Source organism: Sinocyclocheilus rhinocerous, unplaced genomic scaffold (genome assembly GCF_001515625.1).
Source record: "Sinocyclocheilus rhinocerous isolate Xijiao unplaced genomic scaffold, SAMN03320098_v1.1 scaffold470, whole genome shotgun sequence".
NCBI lineage: Eukaryota > Metazoa > Chordata > Actinopteri > Cypriniformes > Cyprinidae > Sinocyclocheilus > Sinocyclocheilus rhinocerous.
The window spans coordinates 449294-449752 of NW_015637537.1; the positions used below are offsets into that span (position 1 = coordinate 449294).

The 459-nt window shown below is 26.6% G+C and overlaps 1 pseudogene; it reads left to right on the forward strand.

Moving 5' to 3' along the window:
• Window positions 1-459, forward strand: part of LOC107748977 (uncharacterized) — a 29530-nt pseudogene that overhangs the window by 28634 nt on the left and 437 nt on the right.

Sequence of the window (459 nt, forward strand, 5' to 3'; positions counted from 1 at the left end):
ACATCTGGCCCGCATGGATTTCACATGGGCCAGATGTGGGCCGGATCTGGGCCAACACTATGTTGCTGTCTGGGAACTAGTTGCTTATTAGCATACCTAAACTTAACAACTACCTTGCTAACTATTAATAAGCAGCAAATTAGGAGTTATTGAGGCAAAAATTTTAGTTAATAGTTAGTTAATATTGAGAATTGGTCCCTAAAGTAAAGTGTGACCAAAAGTCATACTTAAGTGGGTCAAAAAAAAAAGCACTTTTAAGTTCATTGCATTTAAGATAAATTTAAGCTAATATATTTTCATTTAATTGCAAATAACATTTAATTAGGTGTCTGAAAACATTACATTAATTTCACACTATATATATATATAATATATTTTATATGATATTATATTATATATATTACATATGTAATTATTACATTTATATATATATATATATATATATATATATATATATTT